The 17,171-nt window shown below is 39.7% G+C and overlaps 1 protein-coding gene across 26 annotated transcripts in view; it reads left to right on the plus strand.

Annotated features, from left to right (window-relative positions):
• Positions 1–11,192: 11,192 nt before the first annotated feature.
• Positions 11,193–17,171, plus strand: part of CSNK1G3 (casein kinase 1 gamma 3) — a 106,938-nt gene continuing 100,959 nt past the window's right edge. For 8 of the 26 annotated variants that reach the window (XM_063665180.1, XM_063665183.1, XM_054488221.2 and 5 more), the window contains exons 1-3: positions 11,193–13,943; positions 14,619–14,687; positions 15,779–15,919. The gene's annotated coding sequence lies outside the window, so the exon portion shown is untranslated. Of the gene's footprint in view, positions 13,944–14,193; positions 14,269–14,618; positions 14,688–15,211; positions 15,920–17,171 lie in introns of those variants that run through there. The other 18 variants (XM_054488220.2, XM_054488224.2, XM_054488227.2 and 15 more) reach the window with 7 other exon arrangements.

Consider the following 17,171-nt stretch of genomic DNA (forward strand, 5'->3'; position numbering starts at 1 on the left):
GGATCATGAGGGCAGTTTCTCAACACCATTCCCCCTTGGTGCTGTCATCACAATAGTGAGTTCTCATGAGATCTGATTGTTTAGAAGTGTGTGGCACCTCCCCTCTCTCTCTCTCTCTTGCTCCTGCTCTGGCCATGTAAGACATGCCTGCTCCCACTGTGCCTTCCGCCATAATTGAAAGTTTCCTGAGGACTCCCCAGAAGCTGAGCAGAAGCTGCTATGACTCCTGTACAGCCTGTGGAACCGTAAGCCAATTAAACCCCTTTTCATTATAAATTACCCAGTCTCAGGTATTTCTTTATAGCAATGTAAGAATGGACTAATGCAATTCGTTAGGAAATCAAAGTTCAAGGAGAGTGTAGAGCATGAGCTGCCGCTCCAACAATGGGTAATATGGTTCTAATCAACCAGGGAACCAAACAACAGAACCAGGTGTGTAAGTAGCAAACTGCCCAGTAGGAGAAACTGGAATATCAAAGGAAAGACTAGGAATTGTGCCAAAGATAATGCTACCAATTAAGAAAAAAGAGAGAGAGAGAGTGAGCCAATTTTGTATATCAGTTCAGCTCCAAGGAGTGGCATTCTTCTCAGGTGCTAGTTCAGATCTCTATAGGCCAGTGCCCAATCAGGAAAATAGAAACTACTTTAGGTATTTCAAACACAGGTGATTTAATGAAGGGATTTTTTTAAAAAACAAAAATATTGTAAGAACTGAAAGATAAGATAGGGAAAGTGATGTTTAGAAGTTAGTAATTGTGGGAAGTTGCTTCTACTCCTTACTTTGAAGATATTTAAAAAGCTAAGTAACTCTGCCCAAGGGTCACCTTAGCAATCCATTTTCTTCTAGATAATTGGATACCTTGGGGAGGGACAGTAAGAAAAGTGAGTAAAAAAGTCAGGGAGAAATTATCCTAGGGACTTTCAGACCCCTGATGTAGATGATTTGATCAAAGGGTGAGTTCGAATTAGCTCAGGTTCTGGAAGCAGAATTAAAGTGGAGTTAATTTCAGAACATTTAGATCTGACTGTCTTCCAAAGGCAAAGGTACTTTTTGCTTCCTGTTCTTTATTTCCAGTAACTTTACCAAGCCAGTCATCATAATCCAATCTGAGGGCATGTGAGGCTCTTCAGGATGGGCTTCACAGTGATCCAGGAATCTACTGTTTGTAAAAGGACATGGAATTAAAGGTGAAAAAAAATCTATGTACTTCCCCAGAGAGCAACAAAACCTCACTCTGAAAAGCATGTGGTCCAGGAGATTTTTGGAGGTTAAAGTAGTTGACTTTGCCCACATGAAGTAATATAGAATCAATGTCACTAAAACTGTGTGTGTGTGTGTGTGTGTGTGTGTGTGTGTGTGTTGTGGGTGAAGCTGGTGGAGGCATAACATATAAAACAAATATACCCACAGCACAACTACCTATTTTCTAATATATACATATACATACATATGTAAGTATATTACATACCTATTATATATTATCTAAATGCATATTACATATACACATACATTTAAAATGTAGCTAGCTAAAAACTTACAGTGACAGCCTTTATGACTACCACATCCCATCTTGAATCCTGGTTCAGGCTAGCCCAATAGTATGGTAGCAGCCTCATGCCACATTAGAGAATCCAGAAAACATATAATCTACTCACAGACAGTGGAAAGACACATGGGAAACCCATATTACTGAGACCACAATGAGGAGATCATAAAGGAGGAAAATATGTTTGAGGCAAGAAAAAGAGGGCAAGAATTAGAACTCTGGTGGGAGTGAAATGTCTATGTCATGCTAGGTCATTTCGAAATACATTTTGTTTTTGGGGAGCATGGATTTAGTAATCTACAAAAAATTCATTTTAGTCATGTACCTTGGGGTTGAGACCTGGCAAGGATTTAAGCTGATTCTCACAGTTTTACCTAAGATTTTCCTGGCTGTTAGAAGCCCCATTGCTCTTATTTACATATAGAAGCTCTGTATAAAGTGAGGGAAGGCTTATAGAAGGGAAAAGCCAAGAAATAACTAAGAAGTCTTGGGACCTTAATATATTTCCAAGTTTCTGACTTCCTAACATCTCTTCCCATAAGTTCCCTGACACAGTGGGTATGACAATCTGCTCAAAGGAGAAATGACATGGCACTCACCAAAAGGGAACAGAATAAGGAAGCTGACAGTTTCTTCCTCTCTTTCCACAACAAAATCACACCCCTTTATTGGAAGGTGGTCTAGTTGGTAGCATCACATCACCAGAAAAAAAGGCCCTAGCTTCACCCTCAGCATGGAGCAGAATGACAGGAGAACTTCATTGACATTTGATAACCTTCACTTAGTTTATTGGCTTTGAGAAAAAAAGTGGTGTACCACATACACACACACCCACCTACACTCACACATGTTAATTAAAATATATTATGAGTCTAAAACCTCTCAGCAATTCCATTATCCCATTATCCCATTCTGGTCCTAGTCAGCATGTTGTGCAAGTAACAGCCTCTAAACCGGCTACCCTTAGAGTCGAATCCCTTCATAGCAGCCAGAGTCTTCTTCAGATGTAAATTAGATTCTTTCAAGCTTCTACTTGAATCCTCTAGTGGCTTTCCTTTACATTTCTCATTTGTAAAATGGACTTACAAAAATGCCAACTTACTGGGACTCTGAAAATTAAACGAGAGAAAGCAGGCAAAGTACTTCCACAGTGCCTGGTATATATCGTAGATACTCCACAAATGTTTAATGGTAGCATTGCTATTATTATATTTTTTTCAATGTGTAATGAGATGATAGTTATCTTACACTTGTAATTCTTTTTCAATTACTAGTGACCATTCAGGGGATGTTGCTCAGGAGATTCATTAGCTATGGTTAAATACACAAGTTCCTGCTATTACAGGAACATTGTATATTTTGGAGCAAAATACATATAGGGAGTGTCCACGTAAAAAGCGGCTTCATGTGCCATTACTTGCCTGTCCTTGCTTCTTTTGAGTTTAAGCTTATATTTGCTTGTTTTCTCTGACCCAAACACTTTAATTTAATAGTGTATTTCTCCTGATTAGAAGTCATATTGACCTTCTTGCATCTCAGTTTTGGCCTCTCTAGAAGACAAATATGTTTCTCCTTGAGGTGCCCCTCCATAACCCTTGGTGTGAAATTCAGGAGTGTCACATTTAGGCCAGACTAACCCAAAGATACTCTCCAAATTTGGAGGGGAAAAAGAAAACCAATAATTTTCATGCAACATGCCTAAGTAGACAAACTGAACTTGCCCAACATATTTTCTATACTGTGCTTTAAAGAAGTCAAGACAGTTTACAAAAATACATATAGCACAAGATAAAAATGAAAGGGAGTAGTGTACAAGACAAGATTATACCATCAGAGTTGCTTAACTAAAATGCATGTTTTAAGATACATGGAATATGTTGAGATAGACTACAAAGTTGGCTCTGGGTTTCCTAGCAATCAGCACCATAAGGAAATAGAAATGTTAAATGATTTATGGCACCTGTAAGATTAAAACAAACCAGCTGTATAAAAGAAACATAATTCTTCCTGGTATTGTAACTTAAAATAAACTTGTTCTTTGGGTTCTCATATCGAAGATATGGTGTGATGGAGTAAATATCACCCTTAAAAATATTCCTACAGTAATTGCTATAATGAGTCTCATAGGACAGTTTCTTATATTGTCCCACAATGTAATCACTTAGTTATCCATAACAGGGCCAGGCATGGTGGCTCATGCCTGTAATCCCAGCACATTGGGAGGCCGAGGCGGGTGGATCACCTCAGGTCAGGACTTCAAGACAAGCCTGACCAACATGGTGACACCCCTTCTGTACTAAAAATACAAAAATTAGCCAGGAGTGGTGGCACATGCAGGAGGCGTGGTGGCACATGCACATGAGCCTGAGGCAGGAGGATTGCTTGAACCCGGGAGGCAGAGGTTGCAGTGAGCCAAAATTGTGCCATTGCACTCCAGCCTGGGCAACAAATACAAAACTCCGTCCCAAAAAAAAAAAAGTAATCCATAACAGAAATCCACATTTTGGTAAGCAAGTTCTATGCAAGGTGTTTGTTGGGGCAGTGGAGGAGATACAAAATCATGTGGGCCAGATGTATCTAAATCAAAGCATAAATTTGAGATATCCATAGAAATAGAAAGGCTGAATATTTTTTAGAAAATTCCCCCAAAATATTTTTTTCAAATGTTTTCAGTATTATCTGACAAGGCAGTATAAAGTTACATTCTTAAATACCTCTTGCCAATTAATGGCAGACCCATTAATTAGACTCACAACCTTTTTATCAAAGCTAATCCTAACCAGGACATGTTAGAACAGACACTGTCTAATTTCAAACAATGCAACTTCCTACTGAATCCTCAAGGATAAAGTAGCTGAAAAGAGAACCTAGAGTTGTAAGCAGTTAAAGGTTGGAGAATGTTTACTAAAAATAATTATTAATAATCATTTGTGTAGATATGTGGCTGAAAGGATCACTTATGTAAGTGAGCCAGTTGTACACAAGTAAATATTGGTTATTTAGCTTAAAGAATCTGTCATTCTTTGGGACCTGACATTTTGCAATAAGAGTTGATTAAAGAGTATTCTGAGTACACACCACAGTAATTCTCTGACTGGTGCTGTTTCCTGTGAATGCTATAATCCTTGAAGTTGTGCTTTAAAAAGGCTTTCCTTCAGCTCTTTTCATTGCTCTCCCATATACATACTTGCAGTTGCTCTAATTCAGTTTGGTATAAATCACTACTTTAGGATCTCTCTGTCCTTTCTTTCCTCCTCCTTCTCTCTTTCCTTTATTCCTTTGCCTAAACAGGTTCAATCCGGAGACACTGTATTATAATAAGTAATCCCTAAGTCTGATAGTGTGTCCCAGGATCTCCTAACTCACCCCTTCTTCCACATCATGAAAAGCAGGGTAAATACATGGACTTTGGAGTCAGAAATACCTGTATAGAAATTGTAGCTCTGTCATTTACTGGCTGAATGACCTGAACACTTCGCTTAAACTCTGAGTCTTACTTTTCTCATTTACAAAGAAAGAGAAAATGATACCTACCTATGGTGATTAAGAAATGTTTTCTAGAAAATGCCTGAAAGTCTTCAGTTGGGCACTCACTAGTTGTTAGTTTTATTCCATCCAATTTGCCATTATATAAGGCTGTGGGCAATAATGATAAAATCATTCTAAGAGCCAGATGTGGCATTTGTAGGTATTAAGTCTTATCTCAGCAACTGTGGTTAGACTCAACCCCTTTTTAAAACCTAAAACCCTTCTATTTGACTTGGTGCTTGTGGTAGGCAAAATATGTCCCTTCCCCCAAAGATGTCCACATCCTAATCCCCAGACACTATGAATATATTATCTCACATGGCAAAAGGGACTTTGCATTAAGATTAAATTAAGGATTTTGAGACAGGGAGATTATCCTGGATTAGCCTTGTGGGCTCAATGTAATAATAGGATTCCTTCTAAGTGAAAGAGGGAAGTAACAGTGAGAGTCAGAGGTGTGATGATGGGAGCAGAATTTGAAGTGGTATGATACTGGCTCTGAAGGTGGAAACGGAATGTAGGAAACCTCTAGAAGCTGGAAGACACAAGCAAATGAATTCTCTCCTAGAGCCTCCAGAAGGAACACAGCCCTGCTAATGCCTGGATTTTGGTTCAGTGAGAACCATTTTGGACTTCTGACCTCTAGACCTGTAAGATAATAAATTTTTATTGTTTCAAGCCATTAAATTTATGGCAATTTGTTATAGCAGCAATAGGAAAGGAATATAGTACCATATTCTACTTTTCTCTCTTCCAAAGGCTCTGCTATATGAAGTCTGAAGCGTAAGGGCTAAAGATACTCATTGCAACTGAGTTTGGCTTGCTTCTGCACCTTTTCAGTCAACTGAATTAGGAAATATCTGTATGAAATACTGTGAGTTCATGATGATACTTTTAATTCAAATTTACAACTATAGGCGGTTTAGTTATTCTCTCTTTTAATGTATGTCAATGTCAAGAATAACAGAATTACAATATATTATAGTAACTCATTTTGCTTTATCTCACATCACACATATCACAGTATCAGAAAAGAGTATGAGCACCAACAATATGACTACTAAAAAGTCAAACAAGTTTTTGTAATTTTTTTTCTATTTATGATAAATCCCACTAGAGATATACAAGTTACAACATTTTAAAGTCATTTGGAATCATGATCTTTTAAAAATTATTTTATATGGGCAGGATAAAATCAGTATTCTTTCCCTTTACTGACCAGTCATAATCTTAATATGTGGTACATATTATTTCTATTGCTTTGAACAATATTTTACTCTATTGAGTTTAATAATAATTAACATTTATTATCACTTAATCATTTACAATTGGGGTTTTTTGATATGTGGAAATGAATTCTAAAGTCTGCTTCTTTTTTGTAACCTTAATCATGACTCTGTAGAGTAGCCTGTTCAATGCCACTGACAGATTTCCAGTGAGATATTAATGTCTGATTTAAAGGCATGCAGGGGAAAGCTGAGGACTGCTGTTTTGGTTTGTAGTTCAAACACTTCACAACTGGATTCTCTTTAATATGTGAAAACCAGAACTGAATTGATTAGGCAGCTTTTAAAATCAAGTGTTACCCCATCACTGAGTACCCAAATTGCTACAGTTACTTTATAACACACAATTCTTTCACTATAGAGAGACCAAGTTGATTTATCTTGGCTGATATGAATCAGCAATATCAGAGGAGCATAGATAGTATTGTAAAGGAAATGACATAGAGGACTATACTGGATTTTATTATAATGAATATAAATTGACAGATATACACTAATAGACACTAAAGTAACAGTTCTAGAAAGCAAGCATTGGCATTTGGTTGAAATTTGCTGTCAGTTAGATCAGGTCACCGAAGCTGGCAGAACACAAAGCATTAAGTCACAGTCCAAAGGGTTAGGTCTGCAATTGGCAGAGTTTCAGCAAGAAGCTGAGGTAGGGCTGCCTGGTGACAGAAGGCAGCTGCGCTGAAATACAAAGCTTTGGTAGGGTGTGGCTAGCTTTGTCAATTAGGAGAACACAAATCTGAAGCTAGGGAGCCTCACAACAGTGAGACAGTCAAAGATTATGTTAGGGTGAAGCCAAAGAAGTTAAACAGGGTCATACTATAGCTTTGAATTTAAATGTTCATGTGGATGCAGAGCCAGATTATGACTAGAAAAGAGTACTTTGTAGGAGAGTGGGAGAGAAAGGGGTGAGGAAAACTGAAAGCTAAGAATGAAAACCTGGTGATCAGGATTCTTCAATTGCAAACAAAAGAATTATACTCTGGGTAATGCAATCAAACAGAATTTAGTGAAAGGCAATTAGGGGAGTCACAGAATTGACAGAAGCTGGAAGACCTGGTCTAGGCAGAATCCAAAATGCTCCAGAGGCTGGCAAGTAAGATCATAGCCACTATTCTGTGTCAGAAACTGTGTGGTCAGGTTGCCACTCTTGGGATGGAGTCCCTCCCATTCCAGCCATTTTTAGTCTTCATGTTCCTCACCTCATAATTCAAATCTAGGTGTACTCCAGCCTGGGTGACAGAATGAGACCCTGTCTCAATAATAATAATAATAATAATAATAATAATAATAATAATTTCAAATCTAGGGAGAGATAATCCAATTGATATTGTTTTAGCAACATGTTCCCCATTACTCCTCCTCCCTTACTCCACACCTACAGGAAGGCACAGCCTCTGATCACTGAACAGAGTGAGACAGAAAAAGATTCATCAAAGGGAAATCTGAGTGCGACTAGGAAAGGGCAAATAGATGCTGGACAGCCAATATACCATGAATGTCCGTAAGTACTTGGTAAATAAAATTATGAAAGGACCTGAAGCAAATTCAAATAATAATGTTTTGCTTCAGAACCACAATCTGGTTCCAAGTCTTAGACTCTTAAAGGTAGGAAACGACTTGGGATCTGATATTTTCAACTTCTGATTACTGCTCATATTGGATTGGAAAATGCAGGTTCCTAGGGGTCATATTGGTATCTAACAACAACCATTTATTTATTGCTTACTATATGTCAGACACTGTGATAACTACATTGAAGATTATCATTCATTTAATCTTCCCGGTATCAATGTGGTATAGATATTATTGCCTCATTTTACAGATGAGCTGAGGTGTAGACTATTTAAAAAGCTTGCATAAGGAAGGAATATAGAAGGAAGCCAAAAAGTAGTATAATCCTAATTACAGCAGAAGGAGAATGAGAACTAAACAGAAGTGAGAATTTAAACTAAAGTGTCCTCTCACATCAGTTTTAATTTCTGTTGACCCTTGATCCTGTTCGGACAGATATGGCATTGATACCACGATAAGCATAGGTGGGAGGATGAAGACATGTCAGGAATTTAGCAGTACTAGTTGGTGAAGAAAGGGATGACGTTAAGGCCAAGCATAACCAAGCATCACTGAGACTAAAGAAACATAATTAGACAGGCTGATCCCTACAGGTAGGCCCGTGATCACTGTCCACAGAGTACATGAAGTTCAGACACGGCATAGACAAGCTGTGGTACCAGTGCAGTCCTATTCAGCAGAAGGATATAGTAATCCAGTAAGCTTAGTCAGTGGGTGATGTTTGAAGAAGTTCAGTAGCTTGAGGGTAATCTATCCTAACAGTATCCTGTCCGATGAACTAGGATCTAGTCAGAACAAGGACTAGTGAAAAATTTTCCAAACCAAGCTTAAACCTTCACATTAGATGGGAGCTTAGGAATTGATATAGTTCCAATTATGAAAGAAAAGCAAAGGAGAAGTCCAGTGCTATAGACTGGGAAAATATTAGGGATATAGGGAAGTGGCACAGCTTGAAGTCTGCCTGTAATCCAGCACTCTTATTTAGCATTCTACATCTTCAGAGGGCTGCGTGGTTCCTATGGGTGGGGGCTGATGAGACATTTAGTCTTGCTCAGATTTGTTTCATGAGCCGGGAAGGACTCTTGAGGTAGAAATATGAAGATATAACTATGGGGAGCAAAAGAAGACAAGAAGAGGGAAAATGGAACAGGGACTAATTATTATGACCATCTCCAAACCTTAGATTGATATATTACTCAGAATTCAAGCTGTTCTTGAAACCATTACAAGAAAATCACAGCTTTAGCTAACTCTTCCATTTATCACAAAACAACATTCTTTGGATAGCCAAACTTACGTAAAAACTGCCAAAATTCAGGTCTGCTAATGGAAAAAAAACAAAAATTAAATTGCCTAGCTAGAGATTTAGTCACTATTTTTGGCAAGACACTTTTACATTTTTATGGTGTTTTAGCTTTTCCCTATGGAGCGTTTTTTTTACGGAAGTTCTCTCTCTTAAGAATGTATTCTTTTCTCCATGAAGTTTTAACATGGTCTACAAGTTGTCTTCTCTTATTAATATCCTGTCTAGCCTTTACCTTTAATTTATAGATGATATACTCTCTGCATGGAAAATACTCCTTTGAGGAGTGCTGTGAACTGAATTTTGTCTCCCCAAAGTTCATATGTTGAATCCCCAATCCCAAATGTGATGGAATTTGTAGGGCCTTTGGCAGGTAATTAGGTTTAGATAAGGTCATGAAGGTGGGGCCTTCTATAGGATTAAGATGAAGAAGAGAGAGAGATCACCCTCTTTCTCCATGCCCACACATCGAGGAAAGGCCATGTGAGGACACAGGGGGAAGGTGCCAATCTGAAAGTCAGGAAGAAAGATCTCACCAGACTTTGACCATGCTGACATCCTGATCTCAGACTTCCAGCTTCCAGAACTGTGAGAAAATGAATTTGTATTGCTTAAGCTACTCAGTCTGCAATACTTTGTTATGGCAACCCGAGATAAGACAAGGAATCCTGGAAACGTGATTTTATTAAACATTTCTGAAGATCAACATTATAACATGTAATAAAGCCTCTCAGAAAAGTTTTGTGATTATTGTACATTTATTTTCCCACCTACCAAATACTTCAAATCATCCTTCTAAGGATGGTATAAAACAGTGTCTTGACTTTTTCGAGCTGTACTCATGTAACAGTCTAAAATAAAGGTTGCTAAGCGATAGCTTCCCCAAAACCTGATCTAGCTGCTGTATGTGACTGGCTTTCTCCCACAATCCTTCTTGTCTCTCCCCTTGACTGTAGGCTTGACGGGGGAAGAAATTATTTTCCTCCTCATCGTAGAAAAATATGTTGCTCTACTCCCAGCCCCTGGCTATTGTTATAGTTCTCCATTTTGCATCCTTCCCCGTTCTACTTCAATGTTTACTTCTTCCTAATTACATCTTTCTTCCAGGTACTTTTCCTTTAAAATAATGTTAAAAAATAAAGAATTAAGTATAATTTGGTGATGCCTCAGGCCTTATTCTGGCAATCAGTTAATCACCATGCCAGGTTTACCATTACAATTAAACAAAATATTTGAAAGAAGAAAATGAATGTTTTATCTGTTTTTATTTTGAAAAGTCTTACTTCTTCCTAATTACATCTTTCTTCCAGGTACTTTTCCTTTAAAATAATGTTAAAAAATAAAGAATTAAGTATAATTTGGTGATGCCTCAGGCCTTATTCTGGCAATCAGTTAATCACCATGCCAGGTTTACCATTACAATTAAACAAAATATTTGAAAGAAGAAAATGAATGTTTTATCTGTTTTTATTTTGAAAAGTCTTAGTAAATATCTTAATCTCATAATTTCCTGCTTAAAACCATAATCAAACTGTTTCATTTCCATCTTTCTTCCACTTTAAGTTTTACTGCTTACAAAGGAGAAAAAATGGCCAGCTTTACATTCCACAAACTCTACATACCATTCTCTGTCTCACACAAAGCATCTGCAGGACATGTAGAGAAAGCTTTTGTCAAAAGAAAAGTTGATAAATGCAAGTTTCCAATGTACTATAAAAATTGTAACACCAGTATCACATTATGCTATAATCATAATGAAAAATATTAATAGAATATAAATACCTGAAGAGTGGCAATGCCAGGAAATGTGAGGTGACACAACAAATAAACTGTATTTGATGTGTAACATAGCAGATTGACAAGTATAATCTGGCTGCTTAGGTTGGAACATCATGCTATAAGATAAAGAGTTTTGCTTGCAATGCCTGTGTCTTGGCTTTTCCTTCATTAATATAAGCTGTTTTCACATTGCCAATTTTTCATATATATACATACTTTTTTCTTTTCTTTTTTTTTTAGACAGAGTCTCACTCTGTCGCCCAGGCTAGAGTGTAGTGGCACTATCTCCACTTACTGCAACCTCCGCCTCCCAGATTCAAGCGATTCTTCTGCCTCAGCCTCGAGAGCAGCTGGGATTACAGGTGCACACCACCACACCTGGCTAATTTTTGTATTTTTAGTAGAGATGCGGTTTTGTCACATTGGCCAGGCTGGTCTCAAACTCCCGACTTCAGGTGATCCACCCGCCTCGGCCTCCCAAACCAATTTTTCTTATAAGTTAATAGAATGACCTGAAAATTTAATTGCCTCCTACCTAGGTTACTTGCTTTTTTTTTTTTTTTTTTTTTGAGAAAAGATCCTACTATGTGGCCCAGGCTAGCCTTAGACTACTGGGAGATCCTCCTGCCTCAGGCCTCCCAAGTTGCTGGGACTGCAGGCGTTCACCACTACACCAGGCTTTGCCAATTTTAATCTATAGGAGCTTATAGGCCAAATTTTAACCAAAAGTCTTCCCTGCAGTGTTAAAAATGTAAACATTTATTCTCATCCATTTCTAATATAATTTAATAAATACTAGTCAAGTGAAACAGCGGGAGTGAAGGAACAAAGAAATCTGTAACTGGTTGTGATCAACTCGTTGTAAGTACCACTGTACTTAGACCAGCCCATTTTTAATTTAAAAATGTGATTTGATCATATATTTATATACTTGACTTTCTCAACCATTTATGAAAACTTAGAAGGGTGGGTGTTCTTTATCAAAACTGAGTTTTTTCAGGTAGAGAGAATAAAATGGTTTGTTGGGACTTGAGGACAATATTTAGAGTTTCCTGTGTTGCAGACACTTCTCTTCTATTGAGTGAGATGTTGTTAACTTTGTTTCTTGTCTATTAGTGGGTCCTGGGAGAGATCAGAAATTCTGGTTTATGTCATCTGCCTAGGCAAGTCATTCACAATTCTGAGCATGCATACATCTTAGCTGCTTTTGAGTCTCCTACAGAATGATGGTGTGGTAAGCATGGATCAAAGCTCTTATCACTACCCTTCTAAGGCTGGTGATGCTAGTCACTTCTTAACTTCCAGTTTGGGGAAGAAAGTGAGAAGAGAGGTTTAAAAAAAAAGGCACTGTTGTATTACAAACCAAAATCAAAAACAGATTTCCATACTAACTACCCTTCCAAAGATAACACATTAGCTATACCATTAATCCAGCAAAGTAGGGAGGAAAATGAAGGAGTGCATTTGTCTCATTAGAGTCTTTTCGTTTTGAGAGGTAGACAGGAAAGATAGAGATACACCAGACTCAAGTTTCTTGATACAATAAGTGTATCAAGAATATAAACGGGTTTGATAAAATGAACATTTAAAAAACATAGCACCAAGCTGATTCTTCTTCCTGCAGACCTTAATGCCTAACTTTTGAAAGGACTTGAGACATAAGAATCACAATTAAAAAAAATTATTGTTTCCATGCCTTCATGGTGGATCAATTTCCATAGAAGTCTACCAAAATGACTTATCTCCATCCCAGGGAACCAACTGCAAGAGGGAAAATGAAAGGAATGCAATCTTTCTATGTAGGCAGAGTGGACGTAAGTGTGAGTCAGAAACACCGATTTCAGTTTGTGTGCTGCAACTTGATTACTTGGGTTATGTTTGGCTTCTCAGAACTTTGGGAGGTGAATTTGAAAAACAGGTAATACCACACTATATAGTTCAGAGGATTACCTCAGCTTACAAACAGCAAATGAGATGCAAATGTGAGCCATAATTCATATTTCTAAGCAGTTGGAGCCCTGATATAGCACTGGGGTTACAAACAAGTGGGGAAAAATGTCAACCCAGTGATGTCATACTCCTAGGCCGTGCCCTAAGATTTTTTGGAACCTGGCGGGCTGAGCACAACAGGGAATGCCTCACCACCCTGACTTGGCACAATGGTACCCTTAAGGCTCTTTGCTCACTCAGTTCTTAGTAGCTCTCCTAAAGCACGGGGGTGTTCTCTTCCAGTTCTCTGCGTAGACTTTGCTATGCCTCTCCACCCACTGCTTCATCCAGAGAAACACTCGTATCCACAATCCCTCCTCACTTTCCCTCACGCACGGCTTTAGAAAGGCGGGGAGAGGGCGCGGCTTAGGCTTTATATACCTTGCCAGCCAATGACCGCGCCGTCTCCTTTCCGGTCGGCGATCCGACCAATCCAAGAAGGCTGGTGCAATCTTCGGCTCTACTCGGCTCTTTACGCTGATGCGGGCAGGTTGGGGGCCGCCGCCGCTAGAGAGACGCTTTCCTTTTTAATTTTTTTTCCGTGTGTTCACTTCCGGGTCCGGCGTCGATCCGGATGCCCGAGGCAGAAGGATGTTTGACCTCCGGATAAGCGAGGCGCTGCTGTGCATTCATTCCCGGCTGCATCGGTGGCGACAGCAGAGGCTCGGGTGGCGACTCTCCGGCCAGCGGCGGCGGTAGGAGGCACCAGCGGCAGTGCAGGGACCGAATCCGAGCAGCGCTGCGTTACCTCTCTCTCTCGCTCCTTCCCCCCTACCTCGCTCGCTCGCTTGCTCCCTGCGTGGCTCGCTTTCCTCCTCCGGCCGCCGGCGGGTGTGATGTGCCGCCGCCGCTGCCCCCGCCGGCGCTGACGAACTGGGGGCGCCGCCCGCGCCCGGGACCGACCCCGCTGCTCGCGGCAGCGCCTCTGAGGTAAAGCCCCCTGCGCGTAGGTGCTCCGCTGCCAGCCCCGGCCCGGCGGCTGCCTCGGCGCGGCCGCGGCGCCCTCCCTCCCGGGTGGGGCTGGGGTCCCGGGCGGGTGGGGTGGGGTGGGGTGCGGCGGGGGCGGCGCCGCAGGCACGGGTGTCGGGGGAGGGGTGGGCGAGGACCAGGGCGGGTGGCCCGGAGGCGTGGGCCGGAGGGGGCCGCGGTCGGAAGCTGAGGGCGCGGAGGGCTAGGGGGCAGCGGGGGCCGCGGGTGGCGGGTCGGGCTGGGTGCAAAAGTTGCCGGAGTGGTGCGGCGCGACTGGGGCGGCGAGGTAGGTGGGCCAGGTGGGCCGGCGGGGGCTTCCTTAGGAGAGATTGGGAGGTGGGGAGTGTCGCCCACGGTGCTCCTTGACTGTGTCCAGACAATTACCTTTGGAGTAGGGGCTTCAGGCAGGAAGGAGGCATGGATAGGCTGGGAGGAGGCGACGGGGGCCAGCGTTCAGTTCAGGGATAAACTTCCCGTTGGAGTGTTTAAGGGGTTGGGTTGGGGGACACAGGGATTTGCCTGTTTCTTAGAGCTTTGACTCAGCTCAAAACTTAACCAAGACATTAGTCAAAGGTTAACAAAATTACTCTGATGGTTACTCTCATGGTGCCGTTTGTTTGTTTATCCCACATGCAGGGGAAGTGACACTGAGAAGCATCGGGTCTCTTGGTCCACAGCCTCCACATTTCTTTTCAGCAGGATGAGGTGGGAGATGTGTGTCCACTCGTGGGGTGGGGGTAGTTAGGCCTGTGTCATGGTCATTCCCCTTCTCCCACCTCATGTTTTAGGGAGGAAAAGTTCAGATGGGGGAGAGAGTGAGTGTGCCTGTGTGTGTGGGAGACAGCTACTGTTGATACACTGTGTGAATTACTTTTAACTCTTTTGTAGTAAGCGCCCAGACTGGTCAGTGGCCCCTTTTAAATCTTCTATTAAAATATTTACTTTGAATTAAGAGAATTAAAAATGTACTTATTTTTAATGAATTAAGAAAATAAGTCATTATTTTACATTTTGCAATTACTTATTCCGATTCAAATGACATTTGGCCACAGATATGAGAGATGGCAAACTGTATCTAAGATGGGATATAAAATGAAAACTATATACTTTTTAAAGATGTTTCTTTGAAGAATATTGACTTTCCCCGTAAATTGAGAAGAAAAACATTACAGAAATTGTGAGAATAATGTGGAATTAGAAAGATGTGAAACTAGTTTAAGAAAATATTTTTCACCAAAAAAATCAGATCTGGTGTGTGACATTCTTAATAGCTTTCTTTTTTTTTTTGAGATATACTTAGTGTATTTTGTAATTATTTACAAACTTTGCTCCCGTTGTGTCTTAAGATAAATTATCTTCTTATTTTGTATAGTTAACCTTTATAGTTGCACAAAAGATAAAAGATAAAAATTACATTTGTGGACATTGGAAGAAAGATGTTATCAAATACATTGTATGGCTTTGACATACATTCTTAGCAGGATGTACAGACACTTCTGCTTTATGTGAACTTGCATTTCTGAATATGCATTAAGTAGAAGTAGTTATTAGAATGGGGGACAGAAAGGTTAATTTTAATGTTGTTATGAATGACATTTTTTTGGGGATCTTGAGAAACGATTGTCTTTACTGATGATTTATTATAGTCATCCACCCCCTTCTGCCATTCATCAGCTTAAACATTAGTGTGTTATGTAATTATTGACATTTTCATCATTAGATTTAGCAAGCATTTACAATATATTAACAAGATCTTCAGTACATGAAAGGCATTTATTATTTCCTTGAAAATAAAGGACTGGGATTAGTGGAATCAAGGAATAGTTTAATTCAACCAGGACCACCTTTACTCTGTGGCAAGGATGGAACAGTGGGTAGAATATGAAGATGAATGAGACTCAGTACTGCCTTCAAGGGAGAAGCAGACATACACAGAGGTAATTCACAGATTCCTGTGGGTTTTGTTGGAGGTGTATTGGAAGCATGGGGTGTGTGTGTGTGAGATACTAATTTTTGACTGGGAAATTTTGAATGAATGTAGAGCTGGTAACACTTCATCTGGGCCTTAACATAGTTTAATAGGCAAAATGGGGACTGAGTGGGTGATGGTGGGGGTAGTTTTCTCGGTGAAGGGAACAGCCTGAGGAAAGGCATGTGATTGTGTTATAGGGCTTGTTGAACTGGACATAAGGCTGTTTTGCCAGGAGGTCTTTGTGGGAGAAGCTATGAAAGTAGTTGGAGATCAGGCCATGGAAGTTCAGCTTGTATTTAAAGATGAGTCAGTTTGAGGCATGAAGGTCCAAATGTACAGATCGTATGCTGACAGTAGGTAGGCAAATAAGGATAGTAAGTTTAAGGAAACAAGTTATAACAAAATAGTCAATTTTCTATCATTGGCACTACTGAAGGAAAGCAGAAAAGTATATAATCCAAAACAATCTATATATAGTTGCGTTATATTTCTTTATTTGCATTTGAATATGGTTGTGTCTGGTAATCTAGTAATTGGTTATACATGAAATCAATCCAGACTGTAAAAATGTGACTCAGGAAGAAATGAGAAGCTCTCCAGTTACTTCTCTGTGTCTCCTCTGATCCATCCTGTAATCCACTCCATGCTGGGAGTAGACTTATTCTGGTATAGTTTATTGGTTCAGATGTTTTTCAGAATGGAACAAGCAGTTGTTTTGTTCCAAAGGGCTTCCCAAAAGGATGTATCAAATTAAATAGAAGGAATGCTGAAGTATTAAATATCAAAATATAGGTCATTGAATAGTTATATTATTGTCAATAGTGAGATTTGCTGTGGATGAGATGAAATGTAAAGAATGTATATTTTTACAGAAAATGGTTTTAATGAAGTAATTATAAAAGAATCTGTACGTGAAGAAAATTGATAGTAACAGAGGGATGATAAGATGAGAAACTTTCACAGTTCCAGATTAATGTGTGTGAGGTTTTTAAGTCATCTTAAATATTAGATGACCCTAAAATAATGTAACCCCACACTTAATCATTATCAAAGGAGTGCTTAGAAAAAAAAAATCAGTTTATAAATGCATGTAAAATCATGTTACAGGGAAAATTGTTTGAAGTTTTTTTTTTTCTCCTAATTATTCCCCTCTTAGCTTCCCTAATTATTCCCCTCTTAGTATTCAAAAAGGACTTATTACTGAATTTGTGTTCCCT

This window comes from Pongo pygmaeus, chromosome 4, assembly GCF_028885625.2.
Source record: "Pongo pygmaeus isolate AG05252 chromosome 4, NHGRI_mPonPyg2-v2.0_pri, whole genome shotgun sequence".
Classification (NCBI taxonomy): Eukaryota; Metazoa; Chordata; class Mammalia; order Primates; family Hominidae; genus Pongo; species Pongo pygmaeus.